Raw genomic sequence first — 16,987 nt, 5'->3', positions numbered from 1 at the left:
CGGAGGCGCGAGCCTGACCAGTTGGCTGGGGAACCGGTATTTGCCCATGTCCGTAACATCATGGACACATACCGGCAGGACACCACGGGCATGGCCCAGGTTGTGTCCATCCTCGAGGGGATCAAGACCCAGCAGGCCCAGCAACATGCCTGTCTACTGCAACACCAACGGAGGATGGAGGACAGACAGGCTGAGCAAGTGACGGTGTTCAAGGGGATTCACGATACACTCCGTCGGATGGCCGACAACATGGCCGACCCTCCCTGTGCCAGAAGGCGGAGAACATCACCACCCACAGGGAGGGAGCAGGAGGAGGAGGAGGAAACATCCGATGGAGCATCCCAGATGTCGTCACGGCCTGCTTCTGAGGGTCGCCGCAGGAGGGCGGGTCATCCACGGAAAAGACCGTGAGGGTCGGCGCAACATCACCATCTCCCAGGACACCTGGCCTGGCACCTGGCCCACTGGAGCAACAGCATCACAGCATCAAGAGACATTCTCTGCCACATGGCCCTGCTGGTCACTGTCTGACCAATGTTGACAAAGACTGTGGCATGGACTCTGAGGATTTCAAATGGCAAGGACACCAACTCCCCTACTGAACTTTGGATTCAAAACTCCCGGAAAGACCCTCACTTCATTCCCCCCCCCCCCCCAATAAAAATTCACACCATGAAGAGAAGATGCCTGCTGGTTGAATTATTACCTTACATGTGTGTTGTAAAGTCTAAACATGCCTGAGCTCTCTTTTGACTCCAACCATCCACACCCTTGGGCCTGAGTCTGGCACAGGACACACGGGTCACAGTGTATTAGGCAAGACAGACATGGAGCACCATACACACCCGTGATGGGCCAAACCAGCTGAGGGGTGGCCGCACAACCGTGCTGACAGACACATTGAGTACAGCAACAGTCATGCGCAGAGGTCAGGGATCATGTCCAGGGTCCTGGGGGGCACCCAGGTATGTGTAGACAGGTGGCAGAACCATGTCCTGCAAGCTTGAGTCCGGTGGATGCAGAGAATGGGGGCCTGGCCAACGTTGGATGCATGGGGATGGCACATGTCACAATACCCACACAGTCATGGACATCATGCCCTTTACACAGTCTCAGCCCACACACACAGTTTGCATCTTGCTACTCGACACATCGACACATAGCCACTATCAGGGAAAACCATGCCAGACATGCTGGATGCACCGTGGCAACAAACCAGCATTGACGGAGAAGAGGCACCTTGGAGGCATAGGGACACCTTTATTAGTCATGTTTTCAGGATTGCAGAGGCAACTTGAAGTACACATGAACACATCTTGTGGAGTAACATGTGGGTCCAACACTGGAACCCCCCTTCTGCAGCACAAATGCGTGTTAGCCATGGAACTGGCACACAATTGTCGGCTAACAGCTAAACACCCACAGCTGCTCACGGAGAGACTGCCATACACCATTGATCCGCTGATGTGGAAGTCCCACACCATGTCAAGCCAATGCTAACCGTATGTGTCCGAGGGCAGTGTCACACACATTGATGCCATCATCACAATCCACTATCCCATCACTGATGACTGTCAACCAGGCAGACCATCTAGTCAGGTGTACACAGCTGCATGTCGTGCCCCATGGGGATGCTACATGGCTGCAGAGGAACCAAACATCGACAGGGGCAGTGTGCATACATCGTGAACAACTGCCACACCCAATACACCCCAGATACATCCCTTACCCTATGGAGACTTCCAAATGTGTCCGTGCCTGTAACGCTGAGTCAGCCCACGATGACGTGTCCATGAGGAATAGCAGTGCCACAACAATGCAAGCAGCAGACGGCATGCGCAAGTACCTGGGGAAGAGAGACACACAAGAAGTCAGCCACAAAAAGCACAGCCACTTGCATGTGCATTTACTCAACACATGTATGGATGACAACATGCTAGGTCACAATTATGACTGGGGAAATACAACCATCACTGCCACCATCACTCCAGTGACACACCCACACACACCTCTGACTCACGTGCCATACATGCAGGTGGAGACACACATCACAACACATGCCACACGGGGACCAATGCGTGCACACTCAGACACTGGTACTCACCACTAAGCAAAGAAGTCGCGTATGAGCCGAGTCCGGATGTCCTCTTGCGGCTCCACATCCTCCACATCACTAGCCCCATTGCCAAGCCCTACGTCCTCCACGGGTGGATGGTCCTCGTCATGTTGATCCATGATGAGTGGCACAGCTCTCTCAACTGCCATGTTGTGCAGCATGCAGCAGACCATGAAGATTTTGCAGACCTTCGCAGGGGCATATGGGAGCGCGCCGCCGGTCTTGTGTAGGCACCTAAATCGGCTCTTCAGCAGGCCAAACGTCCTCTCTATCACTCGCCTTGTCCGGCCATGGGCGGTGTTGTAGCGGAGCTGGGCCGGCGTGATGGGGTTGCGGAGAGATGTGAGCAGCCATGGCATGTTGGGATAGCCAGCGTCCCCTACATGGGAAGCACATGGACATCGTTAGAACTGGTGAAGCGGCCGTGCTGGTAGGCTATGCAAATTACAGGACAGACAGACTGTACCCACCAACAACACATGCTCTTTCGTTGCGCAGCTGCATCATCATTTCAGGCATCCTGCTACGCCTCATGATGTAGGCATTGTGTGCTGATCCTGGAAAACGAGCACAGACATGTGAAATCACCATGTCGGACTGACACACCACAAGGGCATTGATGGAGTGGTAGTGCTTCCGATTGCGGTACGCCACCTCCCGTGCGTGTGGTGGTACCAAAGCTACATGTGTCCCATCTATGGACCCAATGACATGGGGCATCCCTCCCAGGGCATAGAATCCACGCTTGACCGCAGTCAACTGTTCAGGGGTTGGGAACTTGATGAAGTCATCCAGGTGAATCAACATGGCCTCTAAGAAATCATGCAGCACACGGCAGAACATGCTCTGGGACATGCCACCAACATGAGCTATGGTATTTTGAAAGGTACCCGTGTCAAGAAAATGTAGGGCAGCCATTACCTTCAGCTGGGGTGTCAGTGCCGTAGGATACCTGTGCTGCGGTTGCAGGTGTGGTGCCAGTCTCGCCGTCAACTCCAGAATCAACGGTTGGGTGAAGCGGTAGAGCCGGATGCAGTCATTCTCCTGCATGGCAGCCAAGTCCGGAATTGGTCGGGCAAGAGGCGGCGCTCTGCAGTAATTTGGAAGTGACAAGGAAGAGTAAGTGCACTACGACAACAATTCATATGTACTGAGCACATGTTAATCTGTCAATACACATATGCTACATAGGGAGTCAGGTATGTGCTACATGCCCAGGACATGTATGGATGCAAGGTGACACTCCTACCAAGACCCAGCTACACACGGAGATTGAGAACCTCCCCATGCCACGCCATGGGAATAGCTGTGTCCCAGTGCAAGTGAACAGCCAGACGCAAGACAGGAGTGACATACGCCCACACATCAGCAGAAGTAGGATGCCGATTGCAGAGACTGGTAGCGGAACACTAGAGCCACTGGTCACATGACATTACACTAGGACAGCCCACACACCTTGCCATGAAGGTGCACATGTCATGACTCACCACACATTCATTGTGAGGATGCAGACATGTCCTTGTCACGCTACTCCGTGTCCCATGCATACATGTGCACCTCACATCCGATACCACATGTGGCATGGTGTGCGGAACAGTGTGAAATGACAATCTACACACAGACACATGTTGGTTGCTGCAACAGCTGCAGCTTTTGAGGGTGCTCCAACATCAACCTGATGGGAAGCCCCCACACATACATGACATAGTCACATTGTGCACCGTGGGTAGTGACAAGTCAGGTGTGATAACCCCTGTACCGTGCATCAGGGGACACTTCCGTGTGTTGGTGTCCGTGCCATGCCAGTGACGCTCACCCCAAGTGTGCAGTACGACATGCACACATGTCAAAGGAGTAAAGGGCATGCCTGGCACACATTGCACCATCACACATTACATCTGTAGACATCTCATCATACATCTGGTGCCTTCTCGACTCAGGAGTAATGTTCCACATCACAGGCCGTCACACCTGTGCCCCACACATGTAGTAATGCACAGACGATGCCTTGATATCAATTAATGGACAAGTATGTCCATTCATGGACAAGTATGTCCATCCATGGACAAGTATGTCCATCCATGGACAAGTATGTCCGCCCTATCCCTACCTCTGTGCCGCCTGTCACCACTGTGATGTGTGAAAACCGCTGTACTGCTGCGAAGAGGGCCTGTGTACGTTCCCATATCACTATGCGAGTGCTGCCGTATGTGTACCCATCGTGATGGCGAGCGTACAGGCATGTGTACGGCCTGTACCACTACGAGTAGGCATACGCAAGAACACCCATAGTGGTACGGGCCGTACACACGCCTGTACGCTCCCTATCACTATGGGTGTCCTCGCATATGCGTACTCGTAGTGGTACGGGCCGTACACACGCCTGTACGCTCCCTATCACTATGGGTGTCCTCGCGTATGCGTACTCGTAGTGGTACGGGCCGTACACACGCCTGTACGCTCCCTATCACTATGGGTGTCCTCGCGTATGCGTACTCGTAGTAGTACGGGCCGTACACACGCCTGTACGCTCCCTATCACTATGGGTGTCCTCGCGTATGCGTACTCGTAGTGGTACGGGCCGTACACACGCCTGTACGCTCCCTATCACTATGGGTGTCCTCGCGTATGCATACTCGTAGTGGTACGGGCCGTACACACGCCTGTACGCTCCCTATCACTATGGGTGTCCTCGCGTATGCGTACACGTAGTGATAGTGAGCGTACAGGCGTGTGTGCGGCCCGTACCACTACGAGTACGCATACGCGAGTACACCCATAGTGATAGTGAGCGTACAGGCGTGTGTACGGCCCGTACCACTACGAGTACGCATACGCGAGGACACCCATAGTGATAGGGAGCGTACAGGCGTGTGTACGGCCCGTACCACTACGAGTACGCGTACGCGAGGACACCCATAGTGATAGTGAACATAGGCACGCGTGTACGGTCCGTTGCAATGCATTTGGGGTGCCCTAGGGCCCCGGAACGCACCGTACCTGTGTGTGGAGCTCCAAATTACATAGGGGACACATGAGGGACAAGTATTAAGGCCTACATGCATGCTGGTTGTCATGGAGACCAAGTTCAAAATTTGAATGTGTTCTGGAAGGTGCACAGCAGTAGTCAGTTGGAATGAATCTACTTTGTTGCAATGTGTTTATGGGGCTGACATCATGCAGGAGAATGAAACCGATAGAGAACACACAGACTGCTAGGTTTGAAGGGATTGGAGGAAACATAGGATGCAAATGTGAGTGACCAATCACTCTGTACTCCTGTGCATGAGATGGGCCAGCAAGGCAGATATAAGGCAGCCAGGTCCCATGAGGGAGCACTTGCCTGCACATCTTTGTATTCCACGACCCAGCTGCTGCTACTGATTCCCTGGAACCATGTCAAGGGCTGTGGAGAGGTCACAGCCATTCACCCTGGAGGAGAACATGGCTTTGGTGGATGTGATCCTCCCACGGTACCCCATGCTGTATGGGCGACCAGGTTATCAGGTGAGTTCAGTGTCCACTGGCACAGACTGTGTCCCTTTTTAGTGACTGTGACTTCTGCCATTGTGTCCAGGTGTGAGACACATGCTTTGTACTGTAGGGGGGGTCCCAGGGGGGGGGAATGCCTGATGTCTCCCAGCAGTGCCCTGAGACAGGAGGGGTGGGTGCCTATCACTCCCAGCAGTGCCCTGAGACAGGAGGGGAGTGTGCAGAGTCCTCCCAGCAGTGCCCTGAGACAGGAGGGGAGTGTGCAGAGTCCTCCCAGCAGTGCCCTGAGACAGGAGGGGTGGGGGCCTATCACTCCCAGCAGTGCCCTGAGACAGGAGGGGAGTGTGCAGAGTCCTCCCAGCAGTGCCCTGAGACAGGAGGGGTGGGGGCCTATCACTCCCAGCAGTGCCCTGAGACAGGAGGGGAGTGTGCAGAGTCCTCCCAGCAGTGCCCTGAGACAGGAGGGGTGGGGGCCTATCACACCCAGCAGTGCCCTGAGACAGGAGGGGAGTGTGCAGAGTCCTCCCAGCAGTGCCCTGAGACAGGAGGGGTGGGGGCCTATCACTCCCAGAAGTGCCCTGAGACAGGAGGGGAGTGTGCAGAGTCCTCCCAGCAGTGCCCTGAGACAGGAGGGGTGGGGGCCTATCACTCCCAGCAGTGCCCTGAGACAGGAGGGGAGTGTGCAGAGTCCTCCCAGCAGTGCCCTGAGACAGGAGGGGTGGGGGCCTATCACTCCCAGCAGTGCCCTGAGACAGGAGGGGAGTGTGCAGAGTCCTCCCAGCAGTGCCCTGAGACAGGAGGGGTGGGGGCCTATCACTCCCAGCAGTGCCCTGAGACAGGAGGGGAGTGTGCAGAGTCCTCCCAGCAGTGCCCTGAGACAGGAGGGGTGGGTGTGATGCACAGTGTGAGCCTGGATCATTGATTGTGTAGTTGCCCTCATTCCACCTGTGTCCTTTCAATGGCACGTACTGCTTTTGGCCTTCCCCCACAGGATCATGTCCCTATGACAAAGTTGCAATGCGTTTGATGCATACTATGCCTTGTTGTAAACAGCAAATGTGTTCTAATCTGTGTCCCCGTGACATGTGCAAGGTGTATTGATGTAGTGTCACTTGTTCATCCTCACAGGTAGACACCTCTGCCAAGGAGCAGATATGGCTGGACATCGTCAGCGCCGTGAGGAGTGCGGATGGTCGGAGGCGGCACCTGTCTCCCACCGTGTCCCCCGACGATGCTGTGGGCAGGGCGAAGAGACAGAAAGTAATCATACACCTGTATACATATGTCACATGAGTACAATCTACGTAGGTTACAGTGCATAGCCTGAAACAAAGGATGAGTTACAACTACAAAACAAGGTACATACGTAGGCCCTGCAAGACACAGTTGTGTGACCCACCATGCCATGGAAAAACTATGGAGAGCATGACACAATAGCAAATGAGATGACATGGCAATCTGACTGAGGAGCAAGGCCCTGGGGACAATACAGCACTGCATCTGCACCACACAGCGTGGCAGGAAATTGGGATGAGCAGGGACCAAATCCAGGAACTAGAGGCACATGCAGCATAGGTAATACTGATAACATGCCCACCCTGACTGGCACGCTGCACCTTGAGTGTATGTCCAGACAAACATCACACACTGGCCAGTCCGAGCAAGGAGATGACAGGTCTTGACATGTAGGCCATGGCCGCCCCACCCACCCCCTACATGAGACACATCTGTGGAGACACAGGAAGCACTTACATCTCTTAGTCTGGGTGAAATACACATGGGATGCAATAATTCAAGATTGCACACCAAATACCCAAGGTGCGCCTGTCCAAAGAATCATGTACAAATGGGCACCATCAGATGATTGCTACTAGACACACAGGCAATGGCCACCGTGAGTATGTACTTGGAAAATCATGTCAGGCTGGACAGTGGACACTTGTAATACATCTCACGTCAATAAACATGGTGCCAGGGGACAATGGCACAGAGCACAACCTATGCTGTAGACACAGAGATTGTCGGCATTCTCGGATTACACACATGATACCTAGGAAAAGATGCCCCTGGGGACAGTAGTGGGCACACAACTCCATGCTCCTGAATGGAAATGACTGCAACACACGCTAACATCCCAGCACTATGCGTAACGCACACTCATGCACATCATGTGACAGGCCACCACATGGGACATGCCTGCTAGAAGGCCTCGCACTCAAGAGATTAACTCCCATGTCTGAAATCAACATTAGTGCCAACTGACATGGAACCCACAAGTCCAGAAGTGGACAGGGCACAGGCAAGGTCACTAAACCTCTTACACACCACCCCCACACATGATGCTGCAGGCATTGTACACTTGGAGAAGGTGTCAGGCTACATAACTTTGTGATGGAGTGACTACACAGAGACCAGGGAACACATTGCAAGGTGGGGAAGGGAGGCAGGAGAGGCCTGCAACACTGTGGGTAACAGGATCGTCACAGCACCATAAACCCTGGAAGTGTATCCATGGAACAGTGCACTTACAAATGCTGGTGAAACACAACAAACACACACATGTACCTACCCCCTTCCGGCTGCTGCATGTCCTGTAGACGCCTGTCCAAGTCAGGAAAGACCACCGCCAGCACACGTTTCTGGATGTGGGAGAGACGGCGGCGTCCGCGGTTCTTGTGGCTCTCAGGTGAGTCCCCCAGCAGGACCCGTGCGATCCTCCGCGTCCAGCACCGGATATCCTGCCAGCGTTTCCTCACCTGGGACAGGTGCCGCCTCCGACCATCCGCACTCCTCACGGCGCTGACGATGTCCAGCCATATCTGCTCCTTGGCAGAGGTGTCTACCTGTGAGGATGAACAAGTGACACTACATCAATACACCTTGCACATGTCACGGGGACACAGATTAGGCGGAGGGACCGAGCACCAGTGCCAGCGGTGACATCGGGGCTGGCACTTCGAGTGGGACAGAGGCGGTGGAGAGTGACCCCGGGGACCTGTCGACTGGCACAACAGACTATGAAGCGGACGGGTCCGAGGATGATCACTCCGAGTGGGCGGTGGCTGCACCACCATCTGACAGCAGCCCTACATCTGGCACCGCCCCCTCCATTGGCATCAGCCGCCTCCCACGTGCTCGTGTCCCTTCCCAACGTGCCCGGTCACCACATGTCTCCTTCCTGCCAGGCACCGCACCCCCTGCCCCTGTCTCCACTGCTGCCGCCAATGCTGAGTCTGTGGACATCCAGCGGCAGTTGCAGATTGGTCAGACTGCGATCCTTAATGTCCTCCATGGCCACAGCCAGGTCCTCAACAACATGGAGGCATACTTGGAGGGCATTCATTCATCGCAGGCTGACCAACGCAACTTGCTGAGGTCCATAGACTCCACACTGACTGCAGCAGTGGGTCTCCTGCAGCGCTACGTCCCACCCCCTACCCCTGCTCCTTCCACACTTCCCACTCCCATGCCTGTCCAACATACACCCAGACGTAAGCATGCACCCACCACAACAGACACAGGCACCACACCAGCAGGGAAGGTCCGCCGCACACCTCCTGACACGCACACACAGGGTGCAGTAGGCACACCCACTGGGTCGGGGTGCAAACGGCTGACACGCAGCCAGAGTGGGAGTCCGCATTCCACCCAATCCACTCCCTCCAAATCCCCTCCCCTCAGCTCTCCTGCCCACATCTCCCCCAAAGACTCCTTCATGGCCGCTCTGTCCCTGAGCCCCACAGTGACACCACTCCGCAAGCGGTCACGGAGGTCCCCGGTCAGGGTGCTTGATTCCCCCCCCTGTCCACACCCTCCCACAGTGGCGCTGCGACCCATCCCTCTGACTCCCCCCCCCTCCTTGGGGCCTGTGGTTCCTTCGGGTGCAGGGGAGTCCCTGGAGGACCTTGCCGAGGTGTGCAGCGCGCTCCTAGAATACACCTTTGGTCCTGCCCCAACCCCTGTGGTGGAGTCCTCCATCCCTGCACCCACGTCGCCTACCCTTCGCACTCCTGTCCCTGCGGTGCCTGTTCATTCCCCCCCACTTGATGCCCTGACCCCTGTGGAAGACAACGGATTGTAACTGTGCAGGCAAGCTAGGGGACACGCATCCCACTGTGTCCCCCATCCAGCTGGAACTCCTGGACTGCCCTATGGCCTTTGTTAAAATTGGACTCACGTCATACTAGTTTTTTTCTCATGCTGAATAAAGCTATTTATTTTTTCCCTTGGAACACTCCTGCATAGCTGGCCTTGCTGTTGGTGGGGCTGCTACATGGTTGTGGGTGTTGGTCATGTGTTGGGTGTGTGGGAAATGTAGTAGTGTGCTGCTCATAGGGGGGACCCTGGGATCTGTGTGCCATCACACGGTGTTAGCTACCTTTCTCCATTCATGTCAGCAGTTGCTGCATGTTGCAACTGTCCCAAGGTGTATTCCTTCCTCTGTGTACCCTGACTTCTTCCCTGCAGGGTGTCCCCTGACTTTGGCACAGAGCTGGGTGTCCATTAGCTGGGTGTGTGACGTAGTCCTTCACCTTTGCACATGCATGCTGAGCGATGTCTCCACCTGCGTCATTCGTGGCATCCTTGGTAGTCATTGTACTTGTGTATGTGGCCTATTGACATGACTTCATGTGTAAATGTTTTCTTTTCTGCGCTATGCATGCGTATACTCCCAGCCTCGAACACATGTGGTACATGTACTGCAGGGTCTTTGTGCACCTGACTGACATTTGTGGGCATGGTATCTGTGACTACTCCACCCTTTGCGTTCCATTGGCACTGCTGGGAGTGATGGGCCCCCACCCCTCCTGTCTCAGGGCACTGCTGGGAGTGATAGGCCCCCACCCCTCCTGTGTCTGGGCACTGCTGGGAGGACTCTGCACACACCCCTCCTGTGTCTGGGCACTGCTGGGAGTGATAGGCCCCCACCCCTCCTGTCTCAGGGCACTGCTGGGTGGACTCTGCACACACCCCTCCTGTGTCTGGGCACTGCTGGGAGGACTCTGCACACACCCCTCCTGTGTCTGGGCACTGCTGGGAGGACTCTGCACACACCCTTCCTGTCTCAGGGCACTGCTGGGAGTGATAGGCCCCCACCCCTCCTGTCTCAGGGCACTGCTGGGTAGACTCTGCACACACCCCTCCTGTGTCTGGGCACTGCTGGGAGGACTCTGCACACACCCCTCCTGTGTCTGGGCACTGCTGGGAGGACTCTGCACACACCCCTCCTGTCTCAGGGCACTGCTGGGAGTGATAGGCCCCCACCCCTCCTGTCTCAGGGCACTGCTGGGAGTGATAGGCCCCCACCCCTCCTGTCTCAGGGCACTGCTGGGTGGACTCTGCACACACCCCTCCTGTGTCTGGGCACTGCTGGGAGGACTCTGCACACACCCCTCCTGTGTCTGGGCACTGCTGGGAGGACTCTGCACACACCCCTCCTGTGTCTGGGCACTGCTGGGAGGACTCTGCACACACCCCTCCTGTGTCTGGGCACTGCTGGGAGGACTCTGCACACACCCCTCCTGTGTCTGGGCACTGCTGGGAGGACTCTGCACACACCCCTCCTGTCTCAGGGCACTGCTGGGAGGACTCTGCACACACCCCTCCTGTCACAGGGAACTGCTGGGAGGATTCTGCACCCACCTCTCCAATTTCACAATATGTACGCTCATGACATTCACGGATGTGGGTACGCTCCATGCATTCGAGGTGGGGTTACGTGTCGTACTTACACTGTTGGGGTGGGGCTACGCTCCATGCATTCGAGGTGAGGGTACGAGTCGTACTTACACTGTTGGGGTAGGGGTACGCTCCATACGTACGCGGGTGGGTACGGGTCGTACTTACACTGTTGGGGTGGGGGTACGCTCCATACGTACGCAGGTGGGGGTACGAGTCGTACTTACACTGTTGGGGTGGGGCTACGCTCCATACGCATGTGGGTGTGGGTACGGGTCGTACTTACACTGTTGGGGTGGGGCTACACTCCATACGTACGCGGGTGGGGGTACGAGTCGTACTTAGACTGTTGGGGTGGGGGTACGCTCCATACGTACGCGGGTGTGGGTATGGGTCGTACTTACACTGTTGGGGTGGGGCTACGCTCCATACGTATGTGGGTGGGGGTACGAGTCGTACTTAGACTGTTGGGGTGGGGGTACGCTCCATACGTACGCGGGTGTGGGTACGGGTCGTACTTACACTGTTGGGGTGGGGCTACGCTCCATACGTACGCGGGTGGGGGTACGAGTCGTACTTACACTGTTGGGGTGGGGGTACGCTCCATACGTACGCGGGTGGGGGTACGAGTTGTACTTACACTGTTGGGGTGGGGGTACGCTCCATACGTACGCGGGTGGGGGTACGAGTCGTACTTACACCGTTGGGGTGGGGGTACGCTCCATACGTACGCGGGTGTGGGTACGGGTCGTACTTACGCTGTTGGGGTGGGGGTACGCGCCATACGTACGCGGGTGTGGGTACGTGTCGTACTTACACTGTTGGGGTGGGGGGTACGCTCCATGCATACGGGGTGGGGGTAGAGTCCATACATATCCGTCCCCACGCTATGTGATGCTTGTGCGGGCCGTACCCAGGCCTTTGCCACGTGGGTACGAGCCGTCCCGCCATTGTTGGGGTGACGTGGGTGTGGGCGTGGTTCGACTCATACCCACGCTCTTCAGGCGTGGGTACGGGACGTACCTGTCTGGTTGTGTTGCCTGTTCGCGTCGTGACGGACTTCCGTTGTGGCGGTCGCTGGCTTATCTGGACACGCCCCCACCCCCTCGTAGTGACCAGGGCCTGGGAGTCAGGTATGTCCAGGGCATGTGTGCTGTGTGACTTTGGTGGGGGGTTTGTGGCCTGCCCTGGTCCTGCCACACCCCCATCCCACTTTCCCCCCTCCCTTAGTTGTTCTGACCTTCTGCGGCGTCTGCGTCCGAACCTGTGGAGGAGGTCGACTGCTATGAGGGCCGGGATGACTCGTAGGTTCGGGTCCATGTCTGTCCGTCGCGTACTGGTCCTCCTTGTTCGCGTCGTCCTGTCGCGTACTGGTCCTCCTTGTTCGCGTCGTCCTGTCTGTCCGTCGCGTACTGGTCCTCCTTGTTCGCGTCGTCCTGTCGCGTACTGGTCCTCCTTGTTCGCGTCCTCCTGTCTGTCCGTCGCGTACTGGTACTCCTTGTTCGCGTCGTCCTGTCGCGTACTGGTCCTCCTTGTTCGCGTCATCCTGTCTGTCCGTCGCGTACTGGTGGTCCTTGTTCGCGTCGTCCTGATTTCCCGGCAGTTTTTGGCTGCCGGAAAATATTCACCGTGCGGGATGACGGCGGTGCGAATCGTAATTCCTGGTTCGTGAATGGCAGGCTGCGAGCGTCCCGACGTCAGGTCGGTGCTTTCCCGGATCGCATTTGTAGGTTTATTTTGTTTGGTCGGGCTTTTTTACGATTCGTACGGAAATGGTGTTCCCGTGCGAATCGTAATTCCATGTTTGTACATTTTGACGACCGGGTACGCGTCGGACGGAGAATATGCTCCGTCCGACGGTTCGTACCCGGTTTTTACAGGATCGTGATCGGCACCTAGGTGTGCAATACCGTGTCTTGTAAGCGATGACCCAGGCTGACTGGAAGCTTATTAGCCACATACCGAATGCTCCACAGCTGGTATTAATATAGTTGAAAAATACAACTGCCCTACCAATAATTTAATGTTTCACCGCCCATGGGAGGGGATGGTGATGCAACAACTTTTCCACAACTTACCTCACATAGAAGTTACATTTCATTAGATTTGGCAACCGCTGAACTGCTATCTCACCCGCTTGGAGTTCACCTGTTTCAACCCAGCAGAGCTTGGAGCATTTCAGCTTTTTAATAACTTTTCATCCATGCTTAGCTTCAATCGAAAGGCCATGTCCCCCATCTACCATGAGCGTCAATCCTGCGTTCTCTATTGCACGACTTTGCTTATATTGTGAAGCTGTATGTTAACAACATTGACCTGCAAACCTATGACGATCCCCCACCCCTCAAATGGGACTGGAGACACTGGTAGATGTTTCGCATGGGAGCCAGAAAATTAGGACTTTGTGGAATGTGTTTGTTAGGACCTGCTCTGCAGTCAACAGCTAACACTTGACAGTTTTCATGCTGGCTTCGGTGTCTCACAGAGCCTCCACCTCTTAATGGTGTCCCACTGCCTATATCTGGAAGCATTTGAAGGCATGTTGGATTATGGTTCTATTCCTCTATGATCCATGGAAACTAGGGTCACCTCTGCCTGTCAACCCCAAAAGTAACTGTGACTACCTCCTTCACAATCACTAGACTCGACAACCCAGGTGTCTGCCCACAGGTAGAGGGGTGTGCCCTTATGGGACATTTGCGTTTACCCTTGTTGTGCCCATATTTGTAGCACACTGTACATCCGGGTGCAACCATCCTTTTCCTATGGTTAAGGAAGCCATTTCAGAGAGTAAGCCTTTATTTTAGGTTTTTCTCCTCCGTCTTTATTTTGTTGGATACCCTGAGCACCTGAGGATGTCACCACAATATACCTTATTTAATCTTTAAACTTAAATATATTTTTGAACTGATGAACATTCACCTTTAGGAAAGAGAATTCATTTTAATACCTGTGTACTAATTAATAGGCTTTTAACTGAAAAAATTATTAAACATACATTTTTTTAAACCCAACTTTAACACTTTTAGGGACAAAGTGCAAATAATATTAGGGTAACGGGAGATGAAATTGTATTAATACCCAGGCATAAATTTTAATTCCAGAGTACTAATTACTAGGGACACGATTACGATGTCAGACACCGCTATTACGATGAGACCGCACCATGCGCGGTCACATTCTCCGGTTTCTCTATCGGAGCTTGTGTTACGCCCGTAAACCGAGCATAACACAAACTCCCAATCAGAGATTGTGTTAATCCCTGCACTCCTTGGCAGGAACCTCAAGGTGGACAAGCAAGGGCAACGGGGCCCCCAAACTCGCTTTCCATCAGGCTTCCCATGTCAGAAAGACTGTGGGAAAACAAGAATCCTAATACTGAAGGTGGAAACGCCTTCCTATGGGACTACAGGTCGGTCTCCGAATGGCCAATGGGTTCCTAGAGCCTGTCTCAATTCAGCTGTAATGACCAGCCAGTTTCAATTCTGACCGGCTGCATTGTAATCAGCTGGTCAGAACTGAAACAGGCGATATCGTCGTAAAGCCTCTGACCGAAGGTCGGAGGGTATATGATCGAGTTCGTCATATGCCCCTTGGTCTCTAAATACATTTAATTTTAGCATTAAACTTCAATAATTTAATTGCACTACTATATTCACCTTTAGTGACAGGATATAAGGGATATAGGGGTAATGGGCGGGGTAGTACATTAATACCCAGGTAATACTTAATTTTTACATACTAACTGACATTTATTTTAAAAATGAATACAACAGTGAGATTTTAACAGACATTTAAATATTAAACCACAATCATTATGAATAAATAATAATTACAGCGAAACACCTTATTTTAGAGTGAGCAACAGGAAACAAATAAACACCACTTTTTTTTATTACTTTGAAATTAGTTGATGAATTGACAATTTGCAAAAATAAATATATGTACACCTTTTAAGAAAAAAACCAAGCCTTTATTGCAATAAAAAAAAAAATCTTTAAAAAATGGCAGTAGTTTCCCATTATTTTAAATGTTGAAAATGGTCCTTTTTTCCGTTGTTACGCAAAGCCAGACTCTCTTCGTCAGTGATGACGTGGAAAATCACCTTGTCGTTGCATATAAAAAAATGATTGACACACCCAAGACAGTATAAAGGAAAACCACAATTCACTTTTCAAATGTTTACTGTAATCTTTTCACTTTTGTACAAAAAGGGTGCTACAATTGGTAGAGAAATATGAAATTAAACTTTTACTTTTAAAACCAGAACAATGAGCACAACAAATATTTATATTATTTTAAACACATTAAGATTCTACCTCCTACGTATCATGATATTTGTATTTGATCCACTGAGAGCATAATGGGGTTATACTTCTGCATTTAATACTCCAAAGATTATTAATAACTACATTGAAAGCCTTATTGCTTTAGTAAGGTTGCCTCTTCTGTTTGAAAGCATTGTAAATGTATCCATCTGAAGAATTAAATACATAGTACCTGCTGGGAAAAGGGAACAAATAAAACAAAAATATGTTAGACAGTTTGCTTATTATGCACAACAAAAGTTTTATTTTTGCTAACTAAGGACCTGATTACAAGTCTGGCCGTATTGCAGTGGCACGGGAGGAGGGTGAGGGATGGTGACGGTTCACTGTACTGCAGAATACAACTTACAAAGTCGTAATGGCGCCGGTGGAACACCTGCTGCGCCAGGGAACAGTGGCGGTGGTGCTGCAGCGCCACAACGCAATATACTGAGCAGGGACTGGCGCAGTCCGAGGCAGCATATTTTTTAGTTCTTGCACCACCAGCATTTTCATGGCACAGGCCCACCATGAAAAAGCTGGTGCTGCTAGTACTACAGGGTGTACATTTGGGGGGCAAAACATGTCCCCCGCCACTGTATTTCCCACAGTTCTAGCACAGCATGGAAGTCAACGCCCATGCATTGCTGGAACTTTTAGGCAGTTCCTATTGGGGTGCATCACCATGGAAAAGGCCAAAGAACTGCCGACCATATTCCGAGCTGCACATTTGCACCTCATAATACGGTCGGCGGTGCTTGTGCAGCAGAGGCTGCATTGTGCCGTTGCTGCTGCGCTAAAGTTGTAATCAGGCCCCTAGTCATGGTGAGGAGTTGTTTTTTTTTTTTTTTAGAAATGCCTGTATTAAAGTGCCCCTGTTGGACATGGTTAGCCCCATGATTTGCATGATATCTGATGCATCTTTGACTGCAGAGCACTGGGTTCCTGCTAACCAGGTTCCACAGTGCCAGTATTATTTCCCAAAAATGTATGTAAATGCTTAATTGTGCCACAATTGGCAAGGCCCTTTGCACCGCTGTAAGGGCTATCTTTTGGTATGTAGGGAATGTGTCCTGAGGAAGGCCCCTTATAGCTGCAGCATGTATTGTGCCGCTCTAAGGTTACTGGGTCTCTGAATTTACACAATAAATTACTTGCTAAACTCACGCATGTGCACAACACAGCAGTCAGCATTCCAGTCCACTGTACAGAACGGCTCTCCATAGCTGCTGCTGGTGAATCTGCGTACTAAATTACATTCCTAGACGCACCTGCGTACCAGATTGCAGTTAGCATTCTAGTCAGCGGACGCTTTCCAGGGTTTTTGAACTATACTGTCAATACAAACCACTGCCAGGTTACCTGACCAGCACGTCACACTCAAACTAAAGAG

This window comes from Triturus cristatus, chromosome 2_2, assembly GCF_964204655.1.
Source record: "Triturus cristatus chromosome 2_2, aTriCri1.1, whole genome shotgun sequence".
Lineage (NCBI taxonomy): Eukaryota > Metazoa > Chordata > Amphibia > Caudata > Salamandridae > Triturus > Triturus cristatus.
Note: the sequence above shows the minus strand (reverse complement) of the source record.